Source organism: Parus major, chromosome 13 (genome assembly GCF_001522545.3).
Source record: "Parus major isolate Abel chromosome 13, Parus_major1.1, whole genome shotgun sequence".
Lineage (NCBI taxonomy): Eukaryota > Metazoa > Chordata > Aves > Passeriformes > Paridae > Parus > Parus major.
In genome coordinates this window covers 10,446,077-10,462,623 of record NC_031782.1, presented here as the reverse complement: position 1 = coordinate 10,462,623, position 16,547 = coordinate 10,446,077, and the positions used below count along the sequence as shown (strand labels likewise).

The 16,547-nt window shown below is 47.0% G+C and overlaps 1 protein-coding gene and 1 long non-coding RNA gene across 7 annotated transcripts in view; one reads left to right on the top strand and one right to left on the bottom strand.

Moving 5' to 3' along the window:
• The window catches only part of ACSL6 (acyl-CoA synthetase long chain family member 6), a 59,204-nt gene that overhangs the window by 2,632 nt on the left and 40,025 nt on the right, over positions 1 to 16,547 (top strand). The window contains exon 1 of one of the 4 annotated variants that reach the window (XM_015641860.3): positions 10,783 to 11,159. The exons of the other annotated variants lie outside the window; for them this stretch is intronic. The gene's annotated coding sequence lies outside the window, so the exon portion shown is untranslated. Of the gene's footprint in view, positions 1 to 10,782; positions 11,160 to 16,547 lie in introns of those variants that run through there. 4 annotated transcript variants of the gene reach the window in all.
• On the bottom strand, positions 4,192 to 11,932 carry LOC107210702. 3 transcript variants are annotated; one of them, XR_004499312.1, is made up of 3 exons: positions 11,771 to 11,932; positions 5,304 to 8,741; positions 4,192 to 4,968 (listed from the first exon to the last, which is right to left on the bottom strand). It is a non-coding gene; the product is annotated as an uncharacterized LOC107210702 (long non-coding RNA). The 3 variants fall into 3 exon arrangements; XR_001523984.3 differs by having other exon boundaries at positions 8,610 to 8,741; positions 11,771 to 11,928; XR_004499313.1 differs by lacking the exon at positions 5,304 to 8,741 and having other exon boundaries at positions 11,771 to 11,925.

Here is a 16,547-nt window from a genome sequence, read left to right as displayed (position 1 = left end):
GGAAATACAGGACATAGTAATTTTTCTCTGCTGCTCTGGACTAATCTGAACATTTATTTGATTCTTGTCTTCACAATAGAAGTATGGATATTACAATTCTATTCAAGTAATAAAAATAGGAAAGAAGCTTTGAAGACAGATGGTAAACTGAATGAACTGAATACCCTCAGAAAAAGGAAAGCTGACTTGGGAGAGAGCCAGGAACAAAAAATACAACATTACATCAGTAAGCGTATAATTGCCCTTTCGATGTCACCAAACACCGCAAAGCACTAGAGAGTTTAAATGTTTCAGTGTGAGCACATTTCTGAGAGCACTTTGAGAGAAATATCTTCTTCCTTCATCACTGAACAGTTGCAATCAGCACCTCGATATCTTATAGGTAACTGGAGGCAAGTCTGGGTGAGATGGAAAGTGATGCAGGCAGTTACCTTTTGATGAGGGTTCACAGGCATCCAGGGCAGCTCTTTTCCCATGGCTTTGTTCTTAATTTTGCTACATTATTTCTTCATATAGACCCTAATAAAATAACTTAGTCACCTTCTCTCTGATCAGAAATTAACATGAAAGAAAAACATCTTAATTATTTAATTAGTTAATTTATTCTTTTATTTTTAAGTTCTCTGCATATATCCTTTGGAGATAGGCCAACACAAGTAATGAGGTTTTTTCCATCACTGTTATTTCTGTCTCTTGTGCTACTGTGCAAAGCCAAAGCCCTGCAGGTCCTTGGCACTGGGACCCATCAGTCTCTGCTGTTGTCCCTGCAGGGCTGCAGGTGCTGGGAGCAGGGACAGCTCAGAGGAGGGACAGTGCAGACCTCCGCTCCTGCAGCTCACTGGTCTTGGCCCCTCTGGAGAAGATACTGCTGGTCCAAACTGCTTCATCCTCTCACCTCTTTTCCCACTCAACAGGAGGGTTAGTAGAGCTTGGGAACCCAAATACCCTCTTACCCCGTGAAACCACTCAAACAGAGTGGAGAAAGGTATATCAGAGAACATACGGCTATAATATGTATGTATAAATACACTTGAAATATACATGCAAAATCCATGCGTCCCCTGCAGGGACCCTCATGCTCCTTTCTACACTTTCCTGCATTTTGCTGTGAGCCATGATTGGCTCTCCAGGAGTTTTTCTTCCCAGATATGCTGATTCAGAGTATTTGCAAAGGCTTTTTGGAGACTTCAAGGAACTGAGCGTTGATTCCACACAGCATGATACAGGGAAATGTTTTGATTGGCTTGGATTGATTGTACAGTGTGCCACCAAGACATACTGATGACAAGTCATTTGCTGTGTCAAAGCCTCCTTGCACCATAAACATTGTCACAGAGCCTCCAAGGTGACCTGAGGCTGGTGGGAAGGTGGGTGAGGAAGCAGACCAGGGGCTTTGCCTCATTCTGTTTCTTCCTACCCTCTGTACATAGGTAAAATTATAAGTATTTTACCATCCTGCTGGAGACTGCACTACGAAAAACAGGGTAACAGGTGTTGAGAAAGTAAGACACTGGGATGAGTAGTGATTTTTAGTCAGGAAAGAGTGTCAAAACCACAGGGGTAGTTCAGCACCTGTAAGCTGGTCTCCAACTCCCTGCTGCAGCCACACTTCAGCACCCTTTACTCACTGCTTGGGCTTTTGCAAGCAGTGATGTAGCTGCTTCAGCTACAGTATGTAGCAGATACTTTGGAAAAGCATGGCTGAAAATGCAGCCCCTTCTTGTCATGGGCTGAGTCCACAGCAAGGTTTGGCCAAACCCCAGTGGTGATTCCCCCACAACCACCTAATTACTCCCTCAAACTCCCCTGTCAGCCACATGGGGTTTTTCTGTCTTCTGTGCTGTGTGGGATATTCCACTCTCATAAACATGGAAAGAAGCTAAATCCAACCAACCTGTTCAAGTAATTTTCTTCCATTCCACACCACAGGAAGAAAGTGTCACTTGTAAAAAAAGTGTGTAGCTCAGTGGAAATCATTGTTTCTCTAGGAAAACCCCAGATCAGGGAGGAAAAGTTTTTATTCAGACCTGTGTGCCATGGTGTTGCAAGACTGCAGCTCACATTTCCCTTTGCTCAACAAAGCGGCTTCTGTTGTGTAGATAAAATCTCAGAGACGCCACATATGAACTGCAGTGAGGAGTAAGTACTTTCCACTAAGTACTGCATAGTCATGATGCAAAATTCGTGCTGGATGAGTTGGCCTCTGAGAGTAACAGGCTCCAAAGGCATTTGGGGATTTTTAGGTGACTTTTCTCTCTGAGGTCAAGTGGATCACTTGGCCCAGGAGCAACAATTCCAAAAGCTGGTGTTATCATCCCTGGAAGTGCTAAAAAACCATGTAGCTCTGGTGTTTGGGAATATAGTTCAGTGGTTTGTTTCGCAGTGCTAGATTAACCATTGGACTCGATGACCTCTGAGGGCTTTTCTAACCATAATGATTCTATGATTCTGTAATTTAAGATATAACTTTGGGTCAAGAAGCAGAAGCACTGAGGTGGTAGGGACTGTTGTAGCATTCTGGGGCTGCAGGATCATGTCCAGGGAGGCTACAGTTACTGGTGACCAACATGGGACTCAATAAGATGGGCTTCTGCTTGGTTAATCTCAGGAAACCATTTATTCAACACAGGAACAAACTCAGCTTAAATCCAGAGACAGAAGGCCCAGAACAGAGGCTGGGTGGTGGGTTCTATGGGGCAAAGCCAGGGTGGAGTTCAAGGTTGAGGACTAATAGGGGCACAGCAAGGGAGAAACCCCAGGGGTACAAACCAACCAGAACCCCTGGCTGATATCCCAAGAGGGTCCGCGGTTGGGACAATTCTTCCCGGGCTCACAGGACACATCCCCCGAGGCAGAGGGATGGAATTTACTCTTCCCGGGCTTTAAAGCCACTCCTCTCACTTTAACAACGCTTATCTGAAACGAAATCTTTGCCTCCCTGGGCGGAGACACCTCACACCTGGTGTGTGGTGCCATGTCAGCTAATCCTTCCACATAAGTGTGACACTTCCTCCTGTGAACATACTTTCATTTGGAAAGTTATAGAAACTACAAAATCTTCCAAGTTTCCTCTCAGACTTCCTTATGACTAATCCAGATCCTGTCTATTTGGATGTCTCAGCTAAGCTATTTGTTTTTCTCCCAAAGTTTTCACCCCAGACAACAGCACAGCCTTCCTCTCTGGGACAGTTCTCTGTGTCAGATCTCTGCCCCATTCTGTCAGCTCCTGGGGCTGTGCCCCCTCTTCAGCCTGGTTTCTTTTGCCTTTGGAAAGAATGAGTTTTTCCTGCTGAGAGCAGAGGCAGTGTATGGGTGGATGCAGAAGGCACCACAGCTCACTTTGGGCTTCTGCTTGACCTGCTGCTGGATGGAAAATTGCACAGCCTCCACTTCCTTTCTTGGCAAGCCACTGTGCTGGTTCATGGCTGAGAATCAAAGGGGCAGAAATGATCTTTCCTTCTCTCACCAGCCACTAGGAAATTGAGGATGAGTTGCCCATGTTCACAAGGCAGGGCAGCACCTGGGCTGTGCCTACCCATGTGGACCAGTGATGGTGCCCAGGGAGGGACAGGGGCTCTGGAACAGCTTCTTCAGGGAAGGGCCTGCATGTAGCTCTTCATGGTAAGGGTCAGAGCTGCACTCCTCTCCAAAGCAACAAGCAACCCCTTTCTAAGGGCAATGAAATCCCTAAAATCAGCCTCAGGAGCCATACTGACATCTCTGTGGCTGCTGGGATGTCCCACTCGCTGTTAGATGCCCCCAGCCAAAAGCTATAGCAGGGCAAGCACTGAGATGTTTGCTAAGCTGGCATTCTTTTTTTTTTTCCCCATCTCTAAGGGCAAGTATGAGTTGGTTGGCACAGGAACGAGCACTGAGATTGCTAAACTGATTTAATTTATTTTTTTTTGACTCTTTGAAAAATTATCTAGAAAACAGTCAATCATTCTGCTGTTGATTGAAGTGAGTTGGAAGCGATCTAAGCACTGAAATTACAGATGTGAATGATGCAGACTTAATGTCTTTTCTGCAGAAAACAGTACTTAGTTTTAAGTGGAGAACACATTATTTTGTTTGTTGTAAGATTTTTTCCAATGATGGAGAAAAAAAGATAAATATATTAGAACCCCTTTTGAAATATTAAATATACTTTATTTAGTATCTCCAATTGCTGGAGGTTAGGAGTTTTTCCTCTTTTTTTTTTTTTCTTTCTCTCAGGGAATTTTATCCCCTTTGATGCCCAAGAGATAATAACAACCGGTACTTAAGAGCACAAAAGATGTGGATGGGAGGAGGAGTGAGGAAGAGGCAGCTGGCTACTCTCTTAGCTGAGGGGTTTCTCCTGGGAAGGGCAGAGATCCTGTGAGATTTTGGCTGGGGGGTGAGGGGCTGGATTCAGCTTCTCACTCTTGGATCAGAGGGGAGATGGCTGGGCTGTGGTTGCTGTGGGAAGAATTCGCCACCAACAGAGTTCTGTCACCATAACTGCAGGAAAAGGAAAACCCCTCCAACAAAATTTTTAAGGCTAGAGAGTCAAGGCATTACTTTACTCTTGCAAGAATATACCACTGAAATAATCTCATCCACACATAGCCCAGGTGTGCAGAGAGAAACACTCCATGACACATGCTTTTGCAGGAATTCCCCCCCAAACTTTATACAGTCAAAACCCATAGAGATGCACTGTTTCAAAGTTCATTGGTCTTCAAACTCTAGTTGAGCAACCCTAGTACTCAGTTTTCCATTGGATCCGAATTTCTTGCCCTCCAATGTTAATTAGATCTTCATTCTTTGATTTTCTTACCAGTGCTTTCTGGACCAGATGTCTTCAACTTTGCAAGAGGTGGCATCTGGGGGTAGATATTCATAGAGGTGTTTCCTTGATGACCTTTTATCTTTCTGGGTATCTTTGGGCTACTCCCAGACTTCTGCTATGTTAAGCCCATCTCCTTAAGAGTGATGTTATATCTCCTAAAAAAAACATAGAAAATTCCTTTCTCCAAGGCAAAGTCATGTCAAGCCTAATTAGAGAGACAAAATAAAAATGTAAAAGTTACATTGTTTCCAACAGTTCCATCTTTTACTGTTTCTCCTACCATGGGCGAGCCTTTGCTTGTAAGAGCAGATGTTGAACTGGGACCTTATCAACACCTGGCCTCACTGGAAAAGGGCCCTCACCATCCACTGGGGCGCCCCAGGGAAAACACAAGGCCCAGAGCACCTCTGAGGGAGCATCTCCCGGCTGCTTGTGGGAACCCGGAGTTCCCACTAGGGCTGTGGAGTTTGTCACCGCGGGGTGTGCTCACCTCTGCCATTCCAGCTTCTGCTCCGAGGTTCCTCCTGCTGCCCGTTCCGCCATCCGGAGGGGCACCGGGACCGGCTGCCCCATGGGCTTTGCAAAGGAAATCCCTTTCCCCTCTTTCCTGCCGGCCTGCCCACCATTACCCACACGCAGCGAGGCGGCCGAGCTGCGCCACAGCGCCCCTGCAGGCGCGGGGGAATCATCGCACCCGCCCTGCCCGGCCGGGAGCCAGCAGCGCCCCTGCCGGCCGTGCCCGGAACTGCACCCGGGGAGAGGGGAGACAGCCAAGAGAGGGCTGCTGGTTCTGCTGTTGTTTGTCCTTCTTGTGCTTTCTTTGCCTTGTTATACACATACATATTAGTGAAGAACTGTTACTGCTTTTCACATATCTTTGCCTGAAAGCCCCATATTCTCAAAGTTACAATAATTTGGAGGGAAGGGGGTAATATTTTCCATTCCAAGGGAGGCTCCTGCCTTCCTTGGCAGACACCTGTCCTTTAAATCAGGACATGAGGTCTGCTTTTTCCAACCCAAATCTTGATGTGAAATGCCTGATAAAGTATATTTCTAGCCCAAAACAACACACTACCAAACGTTGAAATAGCTCCTTGGAGCTGAGAGCAGCTTGTGGATAGTCTGTGAGCACCAGCTTGTGAAAGTCACCCAAGTTGTGCCAATGTCCTGATGTCCCCTGAACCTTTTTTCACTGCGGGTGTCCCTTGTGCACCCCACTCATGTTACTGCAGGGCAGGGACACCTGCCACTAAACCAGGTTGCCCCAAGACCCGTCCAACCTGGCCTTAAACACTTCTAGGGATGGGGCAGCCACAGCTTCTCTGGACAATCTGTGCCAGGGCCTCATCACCTTCACAGAGAACCAGGGTTTTGAGGTGCCGGGGGAGCCATCCCCAGTGACCTCCTCCCTCTGTCTCCTTGGAATACCCAAGTCCTGCTTTCTTTCTGCCTGAAAAGAGTCTTTTTGTGCCACCGCCTCCTCTAGCCTGAATCTCCTGCAGCTGAGAGGCTGCTGAGGGTGGTGTGATGCTCTGACCTGCCAACAACAATTCAGGGCTGTGTTTCCTTTTGGAAAAGGCATTTGCATATCCTCTATTCACTTTATTTGGTTAAATATATTTGAAAAGGCAAAAGCTTTCGGTCATTGAGACTGCAGAATGAGCCTTCTGGGGGCCTCCTCCATCTTAACCCTTTGGAACCTTGCTCCAGCATCTTGGAGGATTTAAAATATCCAGAAAAAAGAGATTTTAAAGCTGTTTTTACAGCAGGTATGGGGAAGGAGGCTGGAGACAAGGAAAGCCCTGACAGAGGTCAGCAGAAATATGCCATATACCTTTGAACTGAAAATTCACTTATGTGCAGCCTCAGACTGACTTGCAGAGAGTTTGCAAAATTTAGCATGAACAGAAATGTTTTCAGGGTGACTTGAAAGTACCTGTGAAATCAGGAGAGCAAAAGCAAGTTACAGCAGTATCAGGCACAGAAAAGTTCTGGGTGCTTCAGGGTGTGGGATAAGCATTCTGGAAATGAAAATAGAAATAACCTAATTGCTGCTTTAGTTAAGAAAACAAATAAAAAATCCTGAAGCAGCAACAAAGATCCTGAAACGTAAGCCAAGTGTTTAAAAATCATTTAAACAATGTAATTGCTTGTTATTAGTGTAAAAAAAAAGAAAAATTCCGCAAAGTATTTAATTTGGAATATTTAAGGACATCTCAAATCACAGCTCAACCACAGATTTCTCAAAAACCTTCCATGAGATGATGCCAAATCCCCCCTTTTTCCTTATTTTCTACCACAGTGCCAGGCCTTGCTGCCAGAGGAACTGGAGTTGGGTGTGCAGTGTGATTAGGGTCTCTGGCTGGTGGATGCCATCCCTGCTGACATTCCAGGGTGCAGGAGAGACCCTCTTGGACTGGGCCAGGACATGGCCCCTGCACCTCACTGTGGTGCAGCAACCATGCTCAGCTGCAGTGTGGAGACTACTTCTGGAGGCTGTAAAATATTATGAGGATGACAGCTAGGAAGAGATGCATAAGCAATAAATTCATCAGCCTGGGTTTATTTTTGTTACTTTGCCATCAGTTGACATCCCTATGGCATAAGGAAACTGAGTGCTAGAGGGAGAAAAGGCAGAAACACTTGCCCAGTAACATAATATTAATGTTCCTAATTATTGAATTAATCCTAAGTTTGTGCTGTATGCTTCCTTACTGCTGCTCTTTGGAAGTGGTCAAAAATATAGGCAGTATAAACATAAAAGCATAATATCTAACCAGAAGATACAGAAAGAAAAGGAGACCACTAAAAAGAAACACAAGGCAGTTCCCCTTTCTCACACATTATTTGAATTAGTGGCTGGTTTATATTTCTACTTGAGGCATGATTTTCCACAGATGGGCCTTCAGGAATGTAGACGTGCTGTTGGCAGATTTCTGTTCTGTAACTGAAGCTATTGCTCTGGTTTATGGGAATGTCCTGAAAACCATAGCAGCAGCTCAGATTTTTTTGAGTTATCCTCAGAATTTTGAAGGGTGAGGTGGAACTCTTCCATAGAGCAATGGAAGCTCCCAAGCTGTCTCAGCTCTGTGTGGTTTCCTGGTGGTACAGCCTTGTTCAGCTGCTCTGATGACTCTACATAGAGTCACAGAATAGTTTGTGTTAGAAAGGAGCTTTAAAGTTCATCTAGTTTAGCCCCCCTACAATGAGCAGACATCTTCAACTAGACAAGCTTGTACCAAGACCTGATCAACCTCACCTTGAATGTTTTCAGGGCTGAGGCATCTGTAGCTGCCCTGGGCAAGCTGTGCCAGTGTGTCACCACCTTCCTTATAAAAAATAATTCCTTATATCTCGTCTGAATAGACAATGTTTTAGTTTAAAACAATTACACCGTGTCCTATCCTGTATTCTCCTGGCTATAAGCAGCAATGTTTCAATTCAACCTTAATCTGCATCTCTCATTAATTTTGATAAAGTATAAAAGCATGGAGAGATCCCATAGGTTACTCTCTTTTATAGGATTATTTAACATTGGCTGGGAGCATTAAAAGCATTGTGATTTACTGATATATCTTTTTTTTTTCCTGGATTGGTCAGGTCTCAGACAAATCCTGTAAAGTCCTTTGAAGTCTTTCCATTGGTTTTACTGGTAGGTGGGTCTCACTGAGCTTTAGACTGAGCACAAAAGATGAAGTCTAATTTCCTTTGTACTTGTATAAACATCCCTGCTACTTAATGCTCTAAGGTGAGGGCCAGTTTGGAGCAGATTTCTACAGACACAGAAGTCACCTACATCCTGGTTTGAAGCTTAAAAGGGTTTTGTGGCTCCTATTTCCAAGATGGGGTTCTGGAGGCTCAGCATCTCAGTCCACCAGTCTTCAGCTTTCTGTTCTGCAGGGCACAGCTCACACATCTACAGGAGGATCTGAAAACAGAATTGAGCTGTTCTTTGTGCTCCCATGCCAAAAATCTCATAGCCAACCCCTGTTTATGGAGAACTGTGTGCTTTCTCTTGGCTGTGAGTCCAAACAATGAGGTTGTCTTCCCATAAAGCTCTGTCCCCATCACTCTGCCCTGCAAATTATCTGGCAGAAAATTCTGGGGCAGGGGGAAAGCTTTTTCTCAGTGTATTACTTCAAGTATGCTTATATCATTTTCCTCTTAAGGTAGGCAGCCCACATTCAGCTTCCTTGCTTTGCTCTCCCTCAAATATCTCCAATGGTTGTTTGAGTGAATCCATACACATATGTATGCAATGGAAGCAAGACAAGAGAAAGGGAATTACTGCTCAGAGGAGGTAAAAGGGTCAGACTCTACCATGAAACACATACTTTACTCAACCTCACCACCTATGCTGAGGGTATATTGCCCACTGTGAGCTTCATCTTGGTAGGCCAGACCAGCCCTTACCAGCAGGGGTTTGAAAGAAGAGCTCCATAGCACAGTATGTTGTTTTTAATCCAATATTCATTTGAAATCAGGATTCCCACATCCCCTTTAGGGCATTTCATAATGAACACAGTTATGCTGAGACTGGGCTACTGGCACTGAAGCCCCAGCCAGTCCAGGGCTGTTCATATCCCTGAAATATTTTCCTGACTACAAAGATTCTGTCAGGCTGTGGCTCATAAGGAACAAAGGGACAGGAACCTGAGCTGGTGAATATTGCTGAGGTCCCATTAAGCCAGCACTGTGAAGCTGATTTGCACCTACAGACCATTCAGTCTAGTACTCCCTGCCCTACCCTGGCACTTTGATGAATTAAGCCTGATTGCAGAACACCCCCCATGTGACCCCAACAGAGTGATATTTGACAGTCCTGCCTGAAATCTAATTAAATAGTCTCTTCATTCATGGGTGTTAAGTGTTCTTTGAGAATTCTCCTTTACAAACTCCAATTTCACAAGTAAAATTTAGGTCAGACAGAAACTTTGTTAACTGTGGTAATAGTGAGTCTTCAGACAGCTTCTCTCCCTCTGCTCCTGCCTTTTCTGCCGGGTGGTTGTGGAAATCCAGCCAGGGAAAAAAAGGAGTTGAGGAAAACAATAATTTCAGTGTTAATAATGTTAATAATAAGATATTCAGCATCTGGAAGGCTGGACCTCTCAAATGCCTTCCTAACAGCCAGAGTCCTAAGCAGGAATCGAACAGTAAAAAATGAACAGTAAATAACATGATGATACAGAGCAAGGGCTCCCGGGGGGGCCCAGGATTGGCACACCCGTGTTATCTTTGCTCAGGAGTGGGGAGTTGGAAGCTATCAGACACTATTGGCTTTCAGTTGAAAGGAATGTTCTTGTAGTTAAGTTAGTATCTCAGCCAGATCTCTCAAATGCAAATGTAAATAATTTACCATGACAAATGAATTTCAAAGTTCTGGTCTTGTTATTTTGAGTGTAAATGAACGAAGCCTGGTTTAGGCTGAAATACCAGGGTGTTGGGTTTTTTCTTTTAATATATATAGCAGTATAAGGATGATGTTGGCAATAGTTACTCTCTTACTATTTTATTGATTCAGGGGATTTGTATTTATTCTACTCGATCATCACAGAATGTTTTGGGTTGGAGGGGTCCTTTAAGGTCATCCAGCTCCAATCCCTCTGCCATGGGCAGGGACACCTTCCACTAGACCAGGTTGCTCCAAGCTCCATCTAAGCTGGCCTTGGACCTCCAGGGGTGGGGCATCCCCATCTTCTCAGGACAGCTTAATCCAGTGTCTCACCACCCTCACAGGGAAGAATTTATCAGATATTTATTAGATATAATGAGATATTTCCAATATCTAATGTAACCCTGCTCTCTGTCAGTGTGAAGCTTTGTCTTGTCACAAGACATTTAAATGCCTATACCGGACCTATGATGTTTATAGTTCAGCAGATCTGAATTGGTGTCAGAAACTTTCTCAGTGTCAGAAACTTTCTCACATGATGGCTTTTCCCAAAGGAAAAAAAAAAAAAAAGCCGTTTCTAATTTTAAATCGCGCATTTGCAGGAAGGTTTTACAGTTTTATACCCAAAAAGCCTTGCTTCCAGTCTGTAAATGCTGCAGTATGACAGAGATGTGTGAAAATCCTGCAATATTCAGGAGCCGACGGAGTAGGTTTTTCCTGTCTGGAAGGCGGCTCCGGTGGCCGGCAAGTGGAAGCTGAAGGGTTACAGCGGGCATCGCTGCTGCGCTAATACAGCCTAAGCCGATATTAGCCAAGCTTAACTTCTTTCAGCCGCTTGCGGATGGGAGGGGGAGGGACGGCCCGGAGTCAGCAGTTCTGTGCGGGGACCGGGAGGGCAGGAGCCCCGGCCATGAGCTGACCGGCCATCAGAGGCACCGGGGAGACCGGCGGATGGTGAGTCCCGCCGGGGCTTTCATTATTATTATTGTTATTGTTATTATTGTTATTGCAGCGCGTGTGAGGAGCCCGGGGGCGCTCCGAGCGGGATCCCGGAGCTGTGCTCGGGCAAGGCTCGGCCGGGTCTGGGAGAAGCCGGGAGGCTCCACACGGGACCCCCATCCCAGGGCCCTCCGGGTGGGTCCCGGGGGCCCGCAGGCTCCACCCGAGCCGGGCTCGGGGATGCCGAGCAGAGCAAAGTCGCAAAAAGCAGGGCGGCTTTGCAGAGGGACCCCAGTGCTGCTGGGGTGGGTGGGCTCGTTTCGCTGGGGTGTTTCCAACAACTTTAGTGAGGGGAAAAGCTCCTCTTCGGCTCTGGCTGGAGCTCCTAGGGCTGGAGGCAGCGGGCCCATAGGTCCTGCGTGGGCTGCGGAGCTCCAGAGTGTGGGGTGACCGCTCCAGCACCCCTGGGATCAGCGGCCAGGGCAGCTCCTCCTGCTCCCGGTCACTGGGATGGCACCTGCGGCTTCCCTGGAGGACTCTGCCCTCATAGATCATTGCCCCAAACTCTTGACCCTACATATCGGGGCTTGTTTCCCACAGCAGGAGCTCTGTGGAGCCTGGCATACCTGTTTAGTCGTGGTTGACCTTGAATCCTGCGTGGAGTTTTGGGTCCCTCAACTCCAAGAAAGACATTCAGGTGCTGGAGTATGTCTAGAGAATGGCAACTGAGCTGAGGAAGGGTGTGGAGCACAAGACTGATAAGGAGCAGCCAGGGGAGCTCAGCCTGGAGAAAAGGAGGCTCAGAAGGGACCTCATCACTCTACAAAGGAGGATGGAGCTAGGTGGGGAGGTTGGTCTCCTCCCAAGTAGCTAATGGAGGAACAAGATGAACTTCATGATGAACCTCAAGGTGTGCCAGGGGAAGTTTAGATTGGATATTAAGAACAATTTATTCACCAGAAAAATTTTTCAGCTCTGGAAGAAGCTGCCCAGGAGAATGGTGGAGTCGCCATCCGTGGAGGGATTTGACAAATGTGCAAATATGGCACTTTGGGACATGATTTAGTGGCAAGCTTGGCAGTGCTGGGAGAATGGTGAAACTTGATAATCTTAGAGGGCTTTTCCAACCTAAATGACTGGGATTCTGTGGCATCTTGCTGGTTTCTAGGCTTTCTGTGTCTCAACTTTCAGCCAGCCAGACTTCAGTGTAGGTTTTTTGCATGTATGTCTCTGCCTGAGGGATCTCCCAGAGCTGGTGGCAAAACTTGCCTTTGCCAAAACTATGCAGCAGTGGTAGGTTGCAAACATTTGGTGTACTGTGTGATGCTGTTCCTACTTCCATGCTGTGCATTCACACTTTCCTCAAGCATGGAACCATGAACATGCTCCATCCACATGGGGAGAGCCTGCTGCTATGTTGGCTGTGAGAGCTCATGGGGACCCTTGGTGTCAGGGACAGAACATGAAAACCTTATCTGTAGCCATGAAATCCCTTTTCTGGACACAGTGTGGTTTCCTGCTTGCTGTGTTGTGTGTGTGCCTGTTGCTGGTGCATCCCATCCTTTGGCACTGTGGGGACAGAGGGTTGGGGACGTGAAGAGAATGGGAGGATGGTGGTTTCAGTAGTTTCAGAGAGTCTCCTGGAAGGTGGAGGGGTCCCTGCCTGCTCCTGGAGGTGTACCATGTGGTGGGTGAGGTGTGGCCCTGGGTACAGCTGCAGAGCTGGCTGTATGCACTGCGGGGCCTCCTTGGGAAACCTTCTGCACCTGGGCAGTGAGAGTGTCCCTAATGCCATGACCTTTTCTGCACTAATCACTCCGATTTTACTGATACCATGCAAGAGAGAAACATCAAGTTGTGTTCCTTTAAAAGCATGGTCATACCCTCGTGTACAGAAGAGATTATTTTGAGAAGCTCTGGCTCTTTGCAGGCAGCATGTTTCAGTTCTGACTGGAGGCTGCTGGCACAGAGCCCAGGCAGGCAGAGGGCATGGCAGGAGCCAGCAGGTCTGTGCAGCAAGCAAGGCTGCTGCATCATGCTGCTCCTGCCCCGACTGCTGTCCCTGCTGCTGTCCCCCACCTGCAGTGGGAAGGTGGAGTTGCTTTCTGTTGGCTTTTTGGCACATGACCTGCCCCTTTATTTTCTTGCCCCTTACTGCACTGCAAGATTGCCAAATATGCCTTGAAAGCTTTCAAGGCTGCCTTCAGTTTCTGGTTTGTTTTGGGATAAAACCTGAAGCGGATTCAGGCAGTCACGTTCTGTGCACAGGGTCTGTATGAAATTCTGCCTTCTCCGTGTGTTCTTAACCTTTGGTATCCCCTCACTCCTTCCCATCTGTGCACACAGGGTCCTTTAGAAAAGCACTACAGCTACAGGGCCAGGTTAGATGGAGCCCTGAGCAATCTGATCTAGTGAAGGGAATCTCTGCCCATTGTGTGGGGGATGGCTGGCTGATCTTCAGTGAATCTTCCAACACATTTGTGGTTCCATGAACTTGCAGGGCGCTTTCTTGGTAATTAACCTGGTCTAATTACAATCAGCTAAATCTAAGAGAGGGATACAACTGTATTTGTTATAGTTAGTGCCACTACTGTTACTTTTTTGTAAGCTCTCATTTTTGATGTAATTTTCTCATTTCAGTTTCCAGTATGACACTTGTACTGTCTTCATGGGCATGTGTTTGACACAAAGCTGGCAAAGCCTTTCAGTCCTCTCCTTTTTTATATGGTTTTGCTTTAACTGCAGTAGCAGGTCAGTAAGTATTGGAGCTCTTCAGACTATAGAATTGGCATAAAGAGAATTGCTCCTTTCAATAAGCAGTGTTTGGCTATGATATGGTCCAAACTGTGAGGTCTCTCTCTACATCTGCAGCAGAAAATGAAAATCTGTGGTGTGATAATGCACAGGCAACCTTCTGCAGACAGCAACAGGCCAAATTTCCAGGATCTTCATGGCTGCAGGCAATGCCATCTGCAGTCTGGCCTGCTTAGCCCTGCTGTGAACACTTACTACATAACTGTTGATATTGCAGAACACAACACAAAATTGAAGTTTGACAAAGTGTTTTGGTCCAGTCTGAGCTGTCAGAGAGACAATGCAGGCTAACACCTGAACACCTGGAAGTGGTATTCAAAATATTCCTGTTCTTCCCTATCCTCTGCAGGACTAACAAAGGGTTTGCAGCTGGATCAGTACCTCTGGACTCGTACACAAATATTTGTGTTGGTGCCTGGGAAAGGTAGGGTGGGTGTGGGAGTGATGGAAGGGGAAGATGGTCAGGAGGACTCCTTGCCCTGGCAGGCCTGGAATATGGTGGCGCATCCCAGTCTGTGTGGGCTCCACAAGTTGTGCTCCAGACAGGGGTGGAGGTGGGTGTGTGGTGGGTCAGAAAGTCATGCAGGGAGGACATGACCCCACCCTCGCACCAGGATGCCATCTGATCATGCCAAGTGGGGATTTGCTTGTAAATTAGCCACTTTTTCTGATTCTATAGCAGGACAGTTATTTCTGTGCCAACAGCCATGTGCCCCAGTGTGGGCATAAGGCAAAGGGCCCCTCATGACCCAGTCCAGCAGTGGTGTGACTTGGGGTCGTCCATCCCACCCTGCTAGAAGCCAGCAGGACTCAGACCTGTGCAGTTTGTACATGCAGCAGGAGAGCAGGGCCAGGGCTGTCCCTTCAGCTGTCCCTGTGTCACTGTGACCAGTCTCACACAGTGACCCTCCAGATGCAGCCAAGGCCAGGGTGTGAATGGTCATGGAGAGCTGGGAACTGGCAGTGCAGGGACTTGCTTGCATGGGTGTCCTTGTCTGGCAGTGACATGCTGTGGGGACAGCAGAGACAGTCCTCAACAGCCAGGGCAATGCAAACTTGTGGTACCAGCTTCTTCCCTGCCTGGCATTGTACCCATAATCTCCTTGCCTCCACCCAGCCATGGGCCAGGGGCTTTGTAGAGTGAGATCACCACAGAGGGCCTGGCTATGGCATGTTCATGTGGAGACTGAAACTGAGCTGGGCAGTGAGCTGAGGAGGGGAGAAAATCCCAGCTGGCTGCACTGAAGGGTAAGTCCCCTTGTGGTCCCTGCACCTCTGCACTGACTCTGCAGAGCCTTCAGGTGACTGGAGTTCTTACCTGGACCAAAGCTTCAACAGACAGTACTAAGGTTTATTTAAATTCAATATTTAAAGGTAAACATCAAAACTTTCCCTTGCAACAAGCCATCAAGCTCTTTGCAAAGCACCTTCACATCTCTGCTCTGCCAAGCCAGCTGTCAGGGGCACAGCTTCCTTCTCCCTTTCTATTCAGTGCTTCTTTGTACTCTGCCCCAGATAATTATTTTTACACTATTCTTTAAGCTGTTTGTTTGCTGCCTGACACAGCGTATTCAAGAACCATATAGTATATGGGACAATCAACAATCAATGTCAGTGAAAAATAAAAAAAGCCAAAACCCAACAAACCTCATTGTTCTGAAGCTGACAATTGCTTGTGGGTACTTCTGTGAAGGAGGGAGCTTTGCAGGTGTTCTGTGAGCAGTGTCCAGAATGAAGCCCCAGCTCTGGCAGGAGCAGTCCCAGGATGCACTGTCAGGATCCAGCCCTGTGTGACAATGCCAGCAGCACATGGCACTTCAACATGAGCCCAGAAAATATGTGCAAGGTTCACTGCCACCTGCAAGCTTTGCCACAGAGCTCAGTGGCAAATTCTCTCCTGCTTCAGTCACCTCAGTGGAATGCTCCTGTGGACTTTGCTGCCTGTGAGCCAGAGAAGCAGACAGGGAGGGATCAGCCTGTGGTTTCCCCAGACAGAACTTTGCAGCCCCTGTGCTAATTTTGGCCCCTAGTTGTGTAAGCAGGCTTCAGGGAACTGAAGACATCCAGAAAACCCCACAACTTTGGTGGTTTGCTTTTCCTTCTGGCTGGGTTATGTTTGAGCTTGGAGGAATGGCCTGACTTGAGGTGAGCACACAGAAGCTACCCTGGCGTAAGTGGAACAAGATTAATATGATGAGGGGGATAGTGGGTGCAAAAATATCCCACATAGGTTTTCCCATCTGAACTCCATCCTCTGCAACCACAGGCTGAGGTTTTTAGCCTGGTCAGTGAAACCTTGTGACAATCATGCTGGTGCTGGGTAGCCCCTCAAGGGTGTTTCAGCAGTTAGAGGAGCTTTTGTGTTACTGTGCCTAAGGCAACTGATAGATTTCAGAGACTGCAGAGTTGTTGAGCTTTTCCCTTTTGGTAGGAAACTTAAAATGCTTGTACTGGCTTCCTGATGCTCTGTTATCCAGAGGAGTGGCAGATTTGGACCACACTTCCAGTCAGGGCTTTTCCATGTGTGTGAGTCATAGTGGCTTCTGAAGGCTGCTACACTGCTCTGCTCAGGAGTGCACAAGGTATTTT